The following is an 18463-nucleotide window of genomic DNA, read 5'->3' on the forward strand; positions in this document are numbered from 1 at the left end:
TACGACGAAGAAAAGACCACCTAATGATGACGAAAAGACGCAAACACAGCAACAAAAAAGACGTCAAAACGGCAAACAAACAACAACAAAAAACAGACGGAAAAAATACGAACAGAGGACGAAAATACGACGAAAACGTAACAAAAATACTACCAAAGAAATGATAATAAGACTATGAAGAAGAGACAGCAAAGAGATGACAAAAAGGCGATGAAAAAAAGACAAATGGACGATTAAAAGACAACGTAAGAACAGCAAAAGACGACGGAAACATGACGAAAAGAAAATTATAAATTGGCGAAAAGTCCATTGAAAAACGACGAAAGACGACAAAAATATGATTAAATACTGCCCAAAACATGTCACAAAAGCAATCAATCAAAAACGCCATAAAATACATCAAAATATAACAACAAATCGCTGAAAAGAGATAAAGAAACGATGTTGATGATGGTGATGACAAAGAAACAATGTAAAGATACGTTGAAAAGACGCCAAATCAACAACGAAAAGAACAAAATACACGATAAAAAATGACAAATGTCATTTGAGAGACGACAAAAGAACGTCCAATACGAAGAAAAGACAACAAAAAGATGAAAAAAGACGACAAAAAGGAGTCGAAAAGACAACAATAAGAATGAATGAAAAGAAACCAAAACAGCGACAACAAACGACTAGGAGAATAACAAACACGATAAAACGACATTTCAAAGTGTTCAATACGAGGGTAATGGTATGAAAATACGACGAAAAGGACGAAATGACGCCAAAAAGGTGACAAAAATGGCGAAAAGGCATTAAAATCCGACGAAATCAAGCACGACAAAAAACTTTTGAAAAGCGTTAAAAATGCGTTAAAATGTGTAGAAAAGGATAAAAATATATTTTATTCGTTGACTCTAGAATTTACTACGATTTTTTAAACAATGCACATTGCAAGAATGTTGAATTTATTTTCACCAGATCACGAATGTTGGATTTTAAAAAAATCGTTTCGGCTGCAGTGTTTATCAAAATTTGCAGATTTTCTGGCAGCATTGCACAACAGATTTTGACATATGTGTATCAGCGGTTGAGTGAAAAGGACAAAATGAATGAAAAGCTAATGATTACCTTCTTTTTCGTTTCGTGTGTTACTTGCCACAAGAGTAAAGAGTGGCACAAATGGTTTCGAAGTGGTGAAAATAGAGGACACTTGTACAAAAAGGCACGTAATACATCCGAGAAGTGACGGGTTGAAATATACGTATTTTAGTTTTTCATTTTTACAGTAGTTAGAGGATTTATTAAAGAAAGTTTTACATGGGTATCATTTCTAAGAGTTAAAACCGAACATTTATTGAAAAAAAAATTTTGACGGAAAACCTCTATTGCCTATTCTCGTCCTATTTAATACAAATTATTAAAACTTTCAGCATTTTTATGACACACAATGCAAAACTAGTTGATCCCTAATATTTTAGTTTGTTGTCTATCACACACGATCAATCAAAGTGAGCTGAAATCTATTTAAATGCTTTTTATCATTAAAGAAGTCCAACCAGCCAAATTTCCTACGATTTCTCGTGCGACGAAAAAGAAAATGTCGACTAATCGTTTTAATTTCCGTCATTCATAAATGAAAATAACTCACGCAAGGCATTGCCGTTATTCTACAGCCAGGAAAACTTGCCTGACCTGTAGAAATTTTGCAGAATAACATTTGTCATGCCGTCCTACACAAATACATGCGCGTCAGCTTCGTAAACATTGTTGTGATTTTTAATTCGGACGATGAAAAATTTTGATGGACGGATTTTAAAACGGTACGACGAATTTAAGAAATAAAGTCAGTTTCAGTTGTGTCAGTTGTGTTTTAGTCAAATCAGCACAAGAACTTTCGGAGTATTCATTAAATCCATCCAACAAATGATGGAAATTAGAATGGCTTTACTTACTACGACGGGAATTAGAAATAAACCCTCTATTAGAAAACAGGCAGTACATATAGAAATTAATTTACACTTTTCAGCAACATGTACAAACGATACTAGCAAACCAGGAATTAAAGCTCTAATCTCGGTTGAATTTATATTTAAACTAAGATTTGATTTAAAATGTAATTAAACTTCAAAATTAAATAAGTTTTGAAACGTGTAACTCTTTCCTCCGTGATGCAACTACGGATTTGCCTCAGCAAAATTTGGCAACGCTGGCCCAGGTTGGGGCGCGTGTCCCATCTTTTCTATTGAACTCAATGTAAAAAAATCTTAAAGGTGTAGCTGGAAGTACCGAGATTTTTGTAATGAATAAAGAACGGCACCGAGGTGGTAGAAGAGCTGACAGTTGATTTATAAAAAGAAAAAACAGCAGCGGTCCAAGGTCGCTCTCCTGTGGTACGCCAGAGATGCTGCAGAACGAGTTAGACAACTCGGGCCCGATTTTCACACTCAGCCTATGGTGTGTTAGATACGAGTTTAGCTACGATGCGGAAATTCACAGATTCTCCAGCTAGGAAGAAGGATGCCGTGATCCACCCGATCAAACGCTGCTTTCAGGTCCATTCAATTTGCACTTTTTCATTCATGTTGCGCAGGCAGAACGAGACGAAATCGACGAGATTCGTGGAGACTGAACGTTTAAAAAAAAAAAACATGCAGGCCTGTAGAAATGTAGTGTTGACAGTGTAACCTTCGTTTACATATTTTTTATAAAATTAACTCTGCCAATTTAACATGCCTTTTTCAATCTGCTCATAATTCCCAATCCAAATTTCCTAAGTCCATCTCTGAGCAAGCTGTCGACTGTGTGATTGATAGCGCTCCAAACCTTCGGGTGGAGCGGTCACTCACACGGGTAAGCTTGTTCGGGCATATCTAAAACAACCTGAGTAAGCTGTCTACTGAGTGGGTGATAACCCTCCAAGTCTCTCGCTTTGTGAGGGGCGGACGGGTCACTCACTTAGGAAAGCTCTCTCGGGCATAGTTCAACAGGTTTGAGTTAGCAGTCAACGAGGTGAGCGATATCCCTCCAAGTCTGTCGCAGTGCGACCGGGACGGACGGATCGCTCACTTCGGATAGCTCTCTCAATTATCTGCCAGAGAAACGGTGATGCGATCCACTGGGTGAGTTATATCCCTCCACGTCTGGCGTCTCTCGTCTGGGACGGAGCGGTAACTCTCTCGGGAAGGCCTTTTCAAATACAACCAGAAGATTCCTCTGTAAGTGGGATAACCCTCCACGTCCCCGATAGACGGAGGGGTCCCCCCCCACAGGGTTGCCCACAGATACCATGAGAAACACAACCAAGGTATTCAGAGCCATAGGGTATTATACAGTAAATAATGGTTGCCAGGACAAAAGATTGTTAAAAATTGAAAAACTTTTAAAGATTCAATTTTTAACTGACCGAACTTATAAAAGGGTTCAGGCTCGATGAACATATCATTTGATGTTTGGAAAAGTAAACGACAATAGTGCGCGAGAATCGTTTTGTCCGTTACTATTTTAAAAATATATTTATATCGATTTGATTATTGTCGGTGAGATAAAAAGGAAGATTTTGTCGTGTGTTGTGTAAAGTTAAAAGGACTAAACTAGGTAATTGTCAAGTGGTTAAAAAAAGTGTATTGTGGAAAGTAAAAAGTCTATTGTAAAATCTATTGTTTATTCTAGTGTTAAGCTATAAAAACACAGAAAGAGCTAAAAGCGAACAATTTACAAACACGTAACGAAGAAACAAACGTGGATAAAAAGAATTATAAAAGTAATAGTGCCGATATACAAGGAAGAAAAAAGGTAAAAATAGTTTTAAGCAAATTATAAAATGTGCAAAAGTAAACTAAGGCTGGTTTAGGAAAAACTAAGGCTGGTTTAGGAAAAACTAAGGCTGGTGTGTGAAAAAGGCTAATATCCCTCGAAAAGGTCCTCGAGGGACCTTTTATTCTTGGACTATTTCACAGGCGCAGAACATCAGCGCTAGCAACTGTACCCAGTGAGCCTGCGTGCCCGTCAGCATTCGGCGCAGAGCGAGTGAATCGGTGTTCTGGGCCGTTGGATCGTTTGGTACAGACCGAGTCGCAATACCATCCGGTGTCTACTGCTGACCGTACCCCCCGCAAAAGCCTCCCTGCGGCTAATTCAACATATCTGCAATTCGAACACCCTTGCTTTTGGTAACGTAGCTGTTGATACACTCATTGCGGGACGAGAACAATACCCCGTACCATCAAGCTACGGTGGCCGAGGCCACTTTGACCACATTAACATCTAAATTGCCGTGTGTGGAAAAACCGTCGTCGGTGTTGAGAGGAGAAGGTCGTTCCACCAGCCTTAGATAAGCAAGTAACCTAGATTTAAGCCAAAATTGTCGGGAGAGGGCAAATAAACCTGTAAATTGTATACATAATCTAGAGTTTTACCAGCAGCGTCACCGTCCTCTAATTTTATCTTCACCTTGATTGTAAATTTCGTTTGCGAGCTCGAAAGGAGTTTCAGTCCTGGTCGTTTATTTTTCTCCTGAGGTGTGACCCGAATATAAACTCGATCATTGTGTTTCTGGTAGCATTATTCATCGTGATATTATCCTAATTGTTGGTTGATTTCCATCGGTTTCTGTTTGCGACGGAAACACTTATTGTATTGAGGAATAGCCGTGACGCACAACCGCTTCTATCCGTTTTAGCACCATTACCCTTCCTTTCCCTTCCCGCTGAGCAGTTTTTAGGGTTACAACAGCTAGCAAACAAAACGTTGTTCACGATATTAAAAGATGTGGCTTTTCGGTCTCGGGTTTCTTACGAAAACTTTATTTTACGTTTTCGGCTGACGTTTCGAAGGTCTATGCCTTCATCCTCGGAGCAACTATTGTTATAAAACATTACAATTATTTAAACAATCTTCGTCATTACACATACAATTACTTACAACGTTAACAAATGTTTTCTTAGTCAAGTGTTTAAACGTGAGAATGTTGATTTTGTTTAACCCTCTATACTGAAGGTATAACAAAATGAACGGAAACGGACTTTTTACAACTAACTATTGTATAAGATAATTTAAAATTCTAACTTACACTATAACCTTCCACGCACATCACAACCAGACCGATTAATCCAATGTGAACTTTCTAATATGCTGCTGTAAACGAAGCTTATACTGTATTTAATTTGAGAGACGGAAAGAAAGAGAGCAAAAATTAGACGGTTACTGAGCAAGTGAATGCAAAATACCCGAATATGCCACATTTAAATTGTTCGTATCAGTTCTAAAATTAATTGTAAGTTGGTCTGTAAATATATGGCACATTTCAAGTATTTGCAGTGCTTGTACTCGATTATCTTGATTTAAAATCGTTACTTTAGATAGATCAAAATTATGATCATTATCTATCATGTGTACCATCAGCGCCGTCTTTTTAAACTCATCTTTTTTGTTACTCTCCGCATTGCCCGACGCATTAAACTCTTGATATCGTTTCATAAGTGAACGATGACCAGACAAACGTTGTTTGAGTTGTTGTGTTGTTAACCCAATGTATGCACTGTCGCAGTCTATGCAAGGTATGCGATAGATTACATTGCGCTTAAAAAGTTTTGGAGTCGGATCTTTTAATTTTGAAAACAAAATTGAATTTGTTTTCGAACACTTAAAACCCAATTTAACGTTTTTGAAGTTTCTGCGTATTATTCTTGCAAGTGCGGGAGTTAGAGAGTCAACGTGATGAAGAGATCGATAAACTTGCGGTGTATTCTCAGTGGTAACACTATTTCCATTTCCATTTGCCACTCTGTTCATCAAGCGGTTGACGAGAGCGATCGGGTAATTGTTTTTAGCCAAATACTCACGCACCGTTTTCTTCTTCTCTGCTAGCGGTTTGCATGTTGATAAGCGAAAAACTCGACTTATGAAACCGCTGGCCGTGTTAAGCTTCTGTGTTAGTGGGTGCAACGAAAGATAATTTAAAATTCGTCCCGAAGAAACGGATTTCATGTACCAGTCGGTGACGATTTTTTGTTCCTCGGTTCTTATTAGAATCATATCTAAGTAGGGTAAACGGTTTTCATTTTCAACTTCACACGTGAATTGAATATGTGAGTCGTACCGTTTACCCTACTTAGATATGATTCTAATAAGAACCGAGGAACAAAAAATCGTCACCGACTGGTACATGAAATCCGTTTCTTCGGGACGAATTTTAAATTATCTTTCGTTGCACCCACTAACACAGAAGCTTAACACGGCCAGCGGTTTCATAAGTCGAGTTTTTCGCTTATCAACATGCAAACCGCTAGCAGAGAAGAAGAAAACGGTGCGTGAGTATTTGGCTAAAAACAATTACCCGATCGCTCTCGTCAACCGCTTGATGAACAGAGTGGCAAATGGAAATGGAAATAGTGTTACCACTGAGAATACACCGCAAGTTTATCGATCTCTTCATCACGTTGACTCTCTAACTCCCGCACTTGCAAGAATAATACGCAGAAACTTCAAAAACGTTAAATTGGGTTTTAAGTGTTCGAAAACAAATTCAATTTTGTTTTCAAAATTAAAAGATCCGACTCCAAAACTTTTTAAGCGCAATGTAATCTATCGCATACCTTGCATAGACTGCGACAGTGCATACATTGGGTTAACAACACAACAACTCAAACAACGTTTGTCTGGTCATCGTTCACTTATGAAACGATATCAAGAGTTTAATGCGTCGGGCAATGCGGAGAGTAACAAAAAAGATGAGTTTAAAAAGACGGCGCTGATGGTACACATGATAGATAATGATCATAATTTTGATCTATCTAAAGTAACGATTTTAAATCAAGATAATCGAGTACAAGCACTGCAAATACTTGAAATGTGCCATATATTTACAGACCAACTTACAATTAATTTTAGAACTGATACGAACAATTTAAATGTGGCATATTCGGGTATTTTGCATTCACTTGCTCAGTAACCGTCTAATTTTTGCTCTCTTTCTTTCCGTCTCTCAAATTAAATACAGTATAAGCTTCGTTTACAGCAGCATATTAGAAAGTTCACATTGGATTAATCGGTCTGGTTGTGATGTGCGTGGAAGGTTATAGTGTAAGTTAGAATTTTAAATTATCTTATACAATAGTTAGTTGTAAAAAGTCCGTTTCCGTTCATTTTGTTATACCTTCAGTATAGAGGGTTAAACAAAATCAACATTCTCACGTTTAAACACTTGACTAAGAAAACATTTGTTAACGTTGTAAGTAATTGTATGTGTAATGACGAAGATTGTTTAAATAATTGTAATGTTTTATAACAATAGTTGCTCCGAGGATGAAGGCATAGACCTTCGAAACGTCAGCCGAAAACGTAAAATAAAGTTTTCGTAAGAAACCCGAGACCGAAAAGCCACATCTTTTAATACAAATACAACGGTCTGTTATAATTATCGTTGTTCACGATTATCTCGAGCACTTAAGCGCTGGAGCCCAAAGGGTACCACTTGACCTGCACAATTGCCATAGCTAAGCCATCGTTGCCGTCGACAACATCTTCAAACACGACAGAGATTGGCAAACTGAATGTAACATCAAGAGCGGAGTGATCAGCGTCAAGCTCGATAATAGGTTCGACCGTGATTAGTTCTGTTTAATACTGGATTGAGTCAGGGCCGGGACGACTGATGTGGGCTGGCAGGAAAAAACTCGACTGTGGCAGGGGCAACAGAAGCCTCCATGATGAGGAAAAGAGGAAACGTTGCTTCCCAGCATCCGAACGGCGACAGTGGACTGGTAGTGGTGCTTGGAGAGTCAGAAACAACTACATGCCCGAAGATCCTGGAGCTACAACTGGATCCGAAGTCGTCGCAGGATATAGTGTGATCCTTGGAGTACACGGAAAGAAATCCGATTCCCATACCATGAAAAAATTCATGAAATCATAAAGTTTGCATTGCTGTCAAATCATGACTGAACTGCCAAATCATGAATACTAGTTCATGATCTTGCGTTGTGTTGTACTGCAAGAAGTTCTTGATATCATGATTATTATTCATGGTGTATTTTCATAAAACATAAGCAAGAAACCTGAAATTATGAGTCATTTTGCTCATTTTTGAGATTAAATTTATATCCGTGTAATAAGTGAAGAAAGGTGTTTCGATGTTGCCGAGTAGTTTTTTGGGACGATGCCCTCAAATTCTCTGAAGAGAAGGCCTTGTGGCAACTGCGTTCGCTTTGATACTAGGTGGAATTCTGAACAAGTAGTGCCAGAATAATTCCTTCGGAGGGGGAACAGTTACGGTTAGAAGCCGATGGCTTCCTATCTCCAAGGAACGGCTTAACAACCGTGAAGCCAAGGCTCTTCCTGGCCTATTCTCCTTTTTATTGTAATTTGTAATCTTGAGTTTATAGTGAGGTCGCATGATGGGGATTGTTTAACTCAGAAGCTGGTCGCTTTCCTGTGTGTCCGGAACACTCCCAGAACGTATGACCAATGTGATCCTGGACACTATATATGACAAAAAATGAACTATTTCAAACTAGTTTTGCAATTTCGAGTACCGAATTAGAGATGTCACATGTTGTATTTTAGTTAAATTCAGAAACTGATCCCCGTAGAGGTATCCGGAACATTCATGTTTAGATGTGGCCAATGACGCATCGAACTCTTTATACGACTACTAATAGTCTAGATTTGCAAATCCATGTATTTATAGGGGTCACATGATAGGTTTGTTGTGATTCAAGGTGCTTCTATGTTCAAGTCCCATATATTCGGACTACTTCGGAATCGTGCATCTGATCCAAATTTTCATCAATAGTGTTCTTCTAGGCCATAAAATCTTCCGTTTGGTAGTTGCTGCAGTCTTATCGGTCCAGGCATTTCCAAAAAGCAGATGCTTATTGATATATTTTTACTACTGTGACTGTTATACGTTTATTTGTAATAGGGGACTGACATAGTTTAATATTTTTTTTCAACATCTTGGGAACAAATAACTTTTTTGTTTGAAATATTGAAAGAACAGTTAATTTAAAGTTGATTCCCAGGTTTATCTCAAAAGTGGTGAAAAGTCAGATGGGACTGTTATGCATTTATGGGCAGTGCTTAACTTCGATAGCTAGAATTCCGGTTGCTTCCCGTAGTTTTGCTATTTTAACGCTCCTTAACGGCTTCGTCATCATACCTGTCAACATGTCTCCGACAGTCGGACAGTACAGCAAACGGATAATATTCTGGTTTTTCATTCCTTTGATCAAGGAATTTTTCGCGTCAACGTGCTTCGACCGGTGATCCACCTTGTCCATTTTCAAATTGTCGGATGCAGCTTTGATTATCCTCGCGGATGCACATGGGATGATCATTTGGTTTAATTCCCGAAGTCGTTCAATAGCTTCAGAATCCATTGAAGTTTTTGGCATGCTTCGGCTAGTGCCATGAACTCTGCTTCTGTTGATGATAGAGCCACGCACGATTGCTTCCTTGAGGCCCACCTTACGACTCCGTTACCGAGGAAAATGAGAAAGCCAGGAGTAAGCTTGCTATCTCGTGTGTCCAGTCCATATCCAGTCTGCGCCGTAGTAGACGTCCAGTACAGCGTACGATGATCCGAGCTGTACCACAAAGTTTCATGTGTGACTAAGGTACCGTAGCACTCTATTCGCAGCATTCCAATCCTTAGACATTGGTTTGAAAATAGAACGCCCCAAGATTGAGGCGGTAATAGAGATGCCTGGTCGTGAATTCACAGCGATATACAGCAAATCTCCTACCAGGCTTTGGTAAAAACCAAGTGGATGTCGCACAACACAGTCAACTTTGAGGTAGTGGTTTCTAGATTTCTAGAAATTTGTTCTGCTGCTGCTTAATAGCGTCCGGAAGGTGACTTAACGAGCTACAGATGGAAAGATCCCGTACCTCTTTGAGAAGCCCTGGGTAACCACTCTTGCATTTCCGGCGACGTCTTCCTTCTTCTTATATCACACTCTTACATCCAACAAACTACGGTTCTCGGGCAGATCTGCTATATGCGATGTCTTAAGTTTTTGGAGCGTCTTAGTAGAAATAGAAATATATATAGTACCTAGAATTAAATTGGACAAGTATATCCAAGGTGTTATTCTCCATCAATGATAGAAACTCCTCGTCCATTGCTTGTCCTCTTCAGATGGCACATCATCTGCCACAGTGGATGCTTCCGACAAAGTTAGCTCCTCCTCAACGAAATTCACGGCATAGCGACTGATGATCATCTTCTTCATCGATCGATCCAAAAAACGCAACGCCTTGTGGACCAAAGAGTAGCCAACAAACATCAGCTTCTCCGAGGTAGGGTTCACCTTCTTGCGTTGCTGTTTAAGAACATGTACGTACGCCGTGCTGCTGAAATCCTTCAAATACGCTCCGTCCGGCTTCCTTCCACTCTAAAGCTCGAATGAAGTTTTGGAGACTGACTTCAATGGCAATCGGCTCTGTAAGTAGACAGCCAGTAGAACTCCGAAAGCTTAGTGTCGAAGTGTAGCAACCCATCTCGACCATGTACCGATTTTTCCTTTCGGTTATCAGGAACTTTTTCTTTTTTTGCAGTAAAAATAAGCCGCAGAGCCTACTATAGTCATCAATGACGGCCATGACGTAACGATAATAAGACACTGATGAATTTTCCACCGGTCTACGTACGGTGATGTGGGCAAGATCCACGGTTTCATGTGATTTTCTTTAAACCGATTGTGAATCTTATTCAAAAACAATTAATAATCAGTTTCCTTTTAGAAAAAAATTAATTCGAGTATTTTGGTAAAAATTTCATTAAACATTTTTCGAAAAGTTTAAATATCCGAGCTAGAAATTTTACAACAATCATCCAATTTTTTAACTTCAAATGTTGTGAAAACAAAAAAATATTGAAAATACCTTAAATTCGGGACTACATTTTAAGTATTTTTTAATACAGATCCGATTCTATCTTTACGAATTTTTTAAATTGCATTGGAATATACGTGAACATCACTCCCTTCAACGAACCAAACTATCTCTTGCATAATAAATTAATTCTTTCAAATTAGTTGACCTCAGCAGTTTCCCGTGGGTGTCCTCTTCAAAGACCTACCAAAAAAACTGGCAGGAAAATAACAATTTCAAACAGATCTCTATTTGCCGAACAAATATTTTAGGAAACCACAACCGCGCGCTTTCGCCTCCGCTCTCTGATTATCGCTCCGAAGGCATTTTTAGCGTAGGCTCCGGTCGCTAATGATTGAGAAATAAATCAACTCATCCATCGTTCGCAGCACCGGCAATCGAGGGATAGAGAAATTCCGCCACTCACCATAGCGACGAGAGGCCAACGGGCTAGGCTAGGATCCTTGCGGCTTCTTTTTTTTCGGGTCTCGCACTCAGCTAAGGATAAAAGCAAATTTGGGACAAAACCGACCATTCATCGTTCCTGGAAGCACTCCTCTGCTGGCATCCTGCCTGCCTTGCGATCCTGTGGATCCCACTCTGTCGCCGCGCCGTTGCTCGTTCGGGCCACCCCCAGTGAGAGGTACTTGAAGAAACAATCCTACCTTCAGTGTTCAGCGTTCTTCTTCTCTCGATGGCGGGTATTTCATGTGGGTAAACATAATCGTTTATGGTAACAGCTCTGCTCAAAAGGGAGTGACGGCCTGCCTGCCTGACCTGGGATAGAGTCCGGAAAAATAGGTGTCAATTTAAAATCGTGATACTCACTTTCGGGTGCCGATTAAAGGACTTGTTGGCGGGACCGGATTCCGCTGATGCTTGTAAAATGCATGGGTAAATAAATAAACAGTGAGCGGGTATCAACACAAATCAGATGCTGGAAAATGGGAATCTTGTTTTCGGAAGGTCAAACAAAGTGGAAAAATTCCGATGCATTCGGTAGAATGTTGCACGGAGAAAAAATTAATATGGTCAGCGTTAGCTTCCTTGGGTTGAACTGCGGTAGTAGTGATTGGATCCTGAAGATTTATTTCAACTGCATTGTTCTCCGTGTAACAATTTGAAGCAAACAGCGTCACTACGGACGGACGGACGTAACGGAGAATATGGAGCCAAAAAAAACGGTCAAAAGGTATCCTCCGGAAAGTCTGAAAGCATTTCGGTTATGTAATAAGAGGTACCCTTGCTTACTCGGAATTAGGAAAAAACTACAATTTGTCTGGAAACTGAATGTTAGTCTGCTTTCTCCAAAATATATTTGTGAATGAATTTTCTAGCAACTGGATGTTATTAGATCTTGTTGTTCTTGTTAGATCTAATCAAGTTCAGAACAGATAGTTTCAATACATGATTTACGCATTTGTGCGGCGTTAAAGTGTGCGAAATTTTGACCTCGTTTAGTTGCAAGTCTATCTTAAATAAACGTTCTGAAGCAATGGTAGGCTCACTGACTGGCGTGGGGTACCAATCTTTCAGAAGCATGTTTTGGTCTAGAAAAAAGCAAATAATACTATAATAGTAGGATGGCAGACGTTTATTGTCAAAATAGCACCCATCAACGCGGTCCTTAAAACTCCTCATGGAGTCATGGTTGACAACAAGCTCAAGTTCGGGAGCCACGTCGACTATGCATGCAAGAAGGCTTCCACAGCTATTTCGGCATTGTCTCAAATGATGTCTAATAGCTCTGCGGTATATGGCAGCAAGCGAACGTGGTCCAGTCCATACTCAGGTATGGTGGGCCAGTGTGATCATCGGCGTTAGGAACCAAAAGCTACTTAGGTAAGCTGGAAAGTACCTATCGTCTCATGTGTTTGGGAGTGGCGAGTGCGTATCGCACAGTTTCATATGACGCAATCTGCCGGTGGAGCCACCGACTTATTCCGGGAGTATCCGGGTGGGTCGACAGGCACCACGGCGAAGTCAACTTCCACCTGACACAGATTCTGTCAGGGCATGGTTGTTTTAGACAGTATCTGCACAAGTTCGAGCATGCGGAGTCCCCCGCGTGTCCCGAATGCGTGGATGTAGAAGAAACTGCAGAACATGTTTTCCTTACATGCCCTCGTTTCGTGGGCGCGAGAAGCAACATGCAGGCAGGGAGCGGACAGGACACTACTCCGGACAACTTAGTCCAAAGGATGTGTTCTAGCTCGGGCGTCTGGGGAGCGGTCAATGCGGCTGCTACCCAGATTGTACTTGAGCTACAAAACCGCTGGAGAGCCGATTAACGGCGATTAAATAGCCTAACTACCATAGTCTAGTAGTTATCTAAGAGAGTGCGTTAAGCACAATAGCCCCTCCCTGAAGTAATACCGATAAGGTGGTGCCAGGAGGGATTGAGGCTGGAGACTCGAGTAGGGTTTTAGTGGCTCTGGGTCTCACGCCCCATTAGGGGGGTCCTGATACCAAACCCCACTCCCTGAGTTGTCTTCTCAGGTGTCTGATAGTACCGTATATACTAAGGTGCTGAGCAGATTTCCCTACTCGTTCCCTTAAAAAAATACAAGTAGCACATTGAGTTATGAATGAGCTATATAGATTCCACAAATAAGAATGACACATTTCGCTTTAATAACAAAATATGATACTTGCAAAACTTATTTTAATTACCATCATTATTTTAAAAGTATATTAAATACGTCACTTCACAGTTACTAATACTTGCTAATAACTCTTTATTAGCTGTGTTATTTTTAGAATATCTTGAAATGTTGACAATCAACCATTAACACAATGTGTTACAATTAAGATAAAATCATTTCATGGTTTGTTATGAATCAGGTATTAATTAGAGGCAGTTTAGTTATAATTATTGATATTTTAACCACTTACGGATGCTAATTTATACCAACGCACAGTGGTTTGATTGCTCTGGAATCGTGAACTTGTGAGTTATTAAAAACTGTTTTCATAGTGTTTTTTTCAATATGGCGTCTTCGGAAGAATTTCTGTATATCAATAGTCGCAACAATTGGTGGTTAGTATTAGTTCGGAATTCAGACACAGATGGCACTGCAAAATTTAACTTTCTAATTTGATGATTTAGAGCTATAGTATGTTCTAGAAAGTTTTAGATAGTCTTATTATGAAGCTTTTTTCTGAAAACATTATTCCTCTAAGTATCACAGTTTTCGAGATATTAAGCGTCTTTCATGACGGGCCCCCACAAATTGGTTTTTTCACTGTAGCTTCAAAACTATGTGATTTAGGGAAAAATAGTGTTCTGCAAACATTTGCATCTATTAAAATCACACACTTTTGCAGAAGAAAGTGAACACGTATCTTCTATACAGAGCGAGTTACTGAACGATTTAGGTAAAAATTAACCATACTTCGTACTGCTATGCAATAAAAACTTGGAAAAACTGGCGACCGAGATATAATTCAAGTGAAAGTACATTCAAAACTGATCTTGAAACATGCTACGTCATTTGTCTCTTTAAGTATCTTCATCATTTAATTTGCATTTCCAAAAAGTGTTACTCAGTCGTTTAGAGACATATATATCATAATGTTTACTATATCCCATCGCCCAGTTAACAGCAAGGTACGATGCTAATCTAACAAGCCAGTCGTCGTATGTACTAATATCAGCTGTGTGGTACTACTAGAGTTTAATAGGATCCTTACACTAGCCCTGTAATTGTCCTGTACTCTAATAACCGGCTGCGAAGCCTGCCAATAAACAAGCGCAATGTCCTCAAGACGGTTATACCCAAAGCTTTGCTCTACTTGCATCGCAAGAGACTAGTAAGAAAAGCAAACTAATGGTAGGTAATTAAAAGTCATTACTTTGAGCGTCTTAGCAGAATCTCGAATACGGGAATATTGTGATAGATTTTTGTTATGTAACAGAATTAAACAGAAAACTTTTTCTTCAACTCGTAATGTTAGGGGTTTTTAATTTCATCAGGAATTCGTCTAGCAGTACATGGTTTGGAGGATAGAATGGGATGATGCGGTATTTTCCAACGAGAAGTTCAATCTCGATGATCCCAACAACCCAATCCTATCACACTGCATTAAATGTATAGTATGGAAGATAAGCATAAGCATAAGCATAAGCATAGGATACCGCCCGTGTGCTGCTACTCCGCTATTGACCAGGACCGATGAAAATTGCAAAATGATGGCTGCAAAAAGCATAGGGTAATTGATCTTGAATGGACCTATTTAGCGCTTTTTAACACCACCACTCGCACTCCTGCTCAGTTTACTCGTCATTTATAAATAATATGTGGTGATGTTACTATTTGTTGGAAAGTACCACCTTTTTTCTACATTATCAGTACTTTAAAAATGTATAATTGATGAAACTTTTATTAAATATATCGTTTTTAGCCAAAGCCTATTTTTGATCTTGAATGGACCCAACATGATCTTGAATTGGACCTATTTTTGATTTTGAAATGGACCTAAATTTGGATTGTCATAGTTTCTTCCATGTAAATGAACAAAATAATAACAAAGAACTTTTTTTTAATAGTACAACTATACTACTGCTATTTATTAATAGGACACAATGTTGAACAGCTTTTACCTTTCTTATACTCTGTTAGAAAGGTATGAAAGTCGGTAGAAAAATTTGAAATCGGTCACAGTCACCGAGGATCTTGTTTTTATGTCAGCCCAACAATTGAACAATGTTTCAGTGACTTGGTATGCGTTGTGTATGTATCTGTGTGTGACATTTGTATATTGGGAATTTATTATTACTTGTTGTTCAGATATGGTTGAAACGATTTCCACGTCATAAAAAAATTATGTCGCCTATTAGTTTCAAAAATTTAAACCATTCATTAAAAATATGTAATACAACTTGTATTAAACGTAGTTTATTAAGTACAGTGGGGTTCGAGTTTTTATTTAGTGACTACATATTTCGAAAGGTCAGACTTTTACTGACGTAGGACTACGTCTTACTGCAAAGTATCTAAAGGTTTGCGACAGCCCCTGTCGAACATTTTGAATATAAAACCGTTGCAATCGTGAAAAATTCGTTAATTAGTGGTAATTATTCAATTTTTGACACATTTATATGCAATTTTTTCAGTTAAAAAATGGTCTAGATTTTGCCACGGTTTCGATTTTGGCAACATAGGCGACACGCATTTGTTGTCAAATTCGAAATCATACTGTAAATGGTGCTTGAAAAAATTAGACTTGGTAATTCTACTAGGTTTAAAGGTAAGGTTAGATACAAGGTTTTAATTTTAAATGATAGTCGATGAAGAACTGTACCAGATAGAAAATAGGTGAACCTTCCTATTTTCTATCTGGTACAGTTGAATATTTTAGATCTCAGGGTCACTCAATTTCGGTGGACAAGGAGGTATTAATTTTGTCACAAGTCAGAGGGGAGAGGTGCTTAAAGAAAACTTTACATCCCCCAAGAAAAAAATCAGAGGGGTTGTGTAAGATGCGACCACGGATGACGTAGTACAACGTTAGTCGGGTTGTATGATTTTGAATATTTTACTAAACTGATTTTTAATCGATCTGTCAATCGATCAAAAGGTGATGTGAAGTCAACCTGCTTACTTATCGGCGGAATATAAGGTCTTTGCCAAATATATTTTAAGTTTTTGTCACCCCCCCTTTGGAAATTGGCTTGAAAAATCGGGGGGCAAAAAAAAATTTGTAGGCTATGAGTATAAAATCAATTGTCCGTATGCTCTACAGCCTGAAAAACTCGAAAAATGAGTGTACTTAACACTTCTAGCACGAAACAGAAATGGAAATTCGAATTCGTAGTTTCCGAAAATCGTCCAAAAAAATTCTCTCGTTTTTGTCTTCTTTTCGTACCTTTTTGCATGGAAAATAATAACGTATATATTAAAAGCAAGAACAGATTTGGCCCTTGCCCCTACGGCTCCTTGAAGATAGTCGTTCAAAAAAACCATGAATTGCGGTACCATGGATTGGCGCTGGGGGCTTATCCGAATTGAAAAATTCCAAAACGACGTGAAAGAACATTTAATTATCTCGTGTTTGATCCATCCTTTTTTAGAATCCGAACACATAACAAAATGGCGACAATTAATACATAAAAGTATGGTTTTTAAGCGAAAAAATTGACTTTAAACATTTCTAAAAAATACAAAAATTACAATATCAAGAAAAGGATGGGTCAAACACTAGATAATTTTGTTGGCTTTCAAACAAAAAAAGAATCATAAGAATTGCTTGAGCCGTTCTTGAGATATTTATGGTACCGACTTTCAAAATCTGGTTTCGAGAAAAACGACGTTGAAGTTTTTACTCGTTGTTTAATCGCTCCAGACATGCGTGGTACAAATAGCTGTAACTTTGTCAATATTTGGAATTCATGCAAACGACTTCAAACACATATGGTCAAAATGTTAATCTTTCGAAATAATCAATCAAAAAATTTAGGTTTTAAAAAATTGAAAAGGTACTATGCCCCCTTAACAGAAGGCAGTTAGTATCCCTCTTATCTTTTGATCCATATTATCTTTTAATCAATGATGGTTAAAATTTTTGTATAATACCGATTTTGTACAAATTAAGTTTATATTATTTTAGGCATAAAATGACATATGTTAGCTAACTAATTAGGAAAACTTTTTAGTTTCAAAACTAGAGGCTACAATATACAAACACTATGAAGCAACTACGAAAAAGGATGAGTGATAGTTAGTTTTATCAATATAATTAAGTTTTTATTTAGGCTATAAATCAAGCCTACTTTCAATATCCCGTGCTTATAGATTAATTATAAACGGAGATACTATAGTGACAACAAGCAGTTTTATGGAATATACAACGGCGTGTTCGTTGGTGGTAGGCAATGATAGCTACCGGCAGTGATGTCTCGGAGCGCAAAACTAGGTCCATTCTAAAATCAATACTAGGTCCATTCAAGATCAAAAAAGGGGGTTAACATTTTTCAAGAATTTGAAGATTTTACTGATTTTACTGAACTTTTAAATACCTAAATTGAAATTACACATATTTTAGCATGATTTTAAGAGTATTGTTTTATTTCAAACCAGAAGGGTTCCGGGTAGTAACAGTTTGAAAATACTCTATGGTGACTGCCAAAACGCTGAAAAACAGCTACTTTTAAATACGCGGCAATAAAGTAGTTTTGGCTATAATTTTAATTTAATTTTAGTATATTTACGTTCAGAAATGATTAAAAATAAACATAAAAGCTAAATACAGTACAAAGACTTGATAATTATATCCTAAAATTCTTATTTAAAAATAGGTCCATTCAAGATCAGAATTCGACTAGGTCCATTTCAAAATCATTTACCCTACTTGGGACAGCACACTATTTTTCATTCCGCAACCTTATCAGGTCCCTGCATGCTGATCAATACCGACGCCGGCCACGTCCGAATGCGGGTGGTGCCTGGTGGGATGGAAAGGAATGTTAGTTCATTACTTGTTGCTACTAAAGACCAGGGAATCCTCTGCATCTTCACAAGTATTTCGGGAAAGGAATTGTTGTTAGTAGATGGGCGGAGCTAGATGGATAATGTAAGTATGTAAGCAAGTCATATGAGACTAA

Source organism: Sabethes cyaneus, chromosome 2 (assembly GCF_943734655.1).
Source record: "Sabethes cyaneus chromosome 2, idSabCyanKW18_F2, whole genome shotgun sequence".
NCBI classification, from domain to species: domain Eukaryota; kingdom Metazoa; phylum Arthropoda; class Insecta; order Diptera; family Culicidae; genus Sabethes; species Sabethes cyaneus.